Genomic DNA, 1,031 nt, shown 5'->3' with positions numbered 1-1,031 from the left:
TGTATTCCCAGCTACTTGGGAGGCTGAGGCAAGAGAATCACTTAAGCTGAAGAGTTTGAGGTTGCTGTGAGCTGCGATGCCATGGCACTCTACCAAGGGCAATACACTTGAGATTCTGTTTCCAAAAAAAAAAAAAAGACAGGTTAAAATTTCTGTGCTGATTACTTATAAGACTGTGCCTGTGACTGACTAACCATTATACTCCAGTCTAGACAACACAGTAAGACTTCATCTCAACTAAAAATAGAAAAATTGTCCAGATACAGTGGCTAACACCTATAATCCTAGCATGCTAGGAGGCTCAGGCTAGTAGATTGCCTGAATTTAGGAATTTGAGACCAGCCTGAGCAAGAGAAAGACCGTGTTGTGGCGGGCACCTGTGGTCCCAGCTACTTGGGAGGCTGAGGCAGGAGACTCGCTTGAGCCTAGGAGTTGGAGGTTGCTGTGAGTTGTGATGCCACAATGCCTGGCCATTTTTTGGTTGCAGCTATGATTCTTGTTTGGTGGGCCCAGGCTGGATTTGAACCCACCACCTTAGCCACTTGAGCCACAGGCGCCAAGCCAATTTTTCTGTTTTTTGTAGAGATATGGTCTCCCTGTTTTCTGGGCTGATCTCAATTTCCTGGCCTCAAATAGTCTTCCTGCCTCAGCTTTCCAAAGTGCTAGGATTACAGGCATGAGCCACTACAACTAGTGTAATTTTTACCTATTTTGATAAAATTTAAGATTCACAAGAGTTTGCAAAAATAGTAGAGAGTTTTGTGCACCCTTCACCCAGCTTCCCCCAATAATATCAACATACATAACTATAGTATGTTATGGAAACTGGGAAATTGATGCGTTAGTACAATGCAATCAGCTCAAGTACAGACATTGTTTAGACTTCATCAGATTATACATACACCTTGCTCTGTGTGTGTATGTATGTAGTTCTATAAAATTTTATCACACCTGTAGACTTTTGCAACTCTTGTGGCTTGAAGGTTTTGTATGGTAATTATATTTGTCTGTGTTTTAGAAAAAATCTTTAT

This window comes from Otolemur garnettii, unplaced genomic scaffold (assembly GCF_000181295.1).
Source record: "Otolemur garnettii isolate 467f Iridium unplaced genomic scaffold, OtoGar3 scaffold00029, whole genome shotgun sequence".
Taxonomy (NCBI): Eukaryota; Metazoa; Chordata; class Mammalia; order Primates; family Galagidae; genus Otolemur; species Otolemur garnettii.
This window is presented reverse-complemented; position numbering follows the sequence as displayed.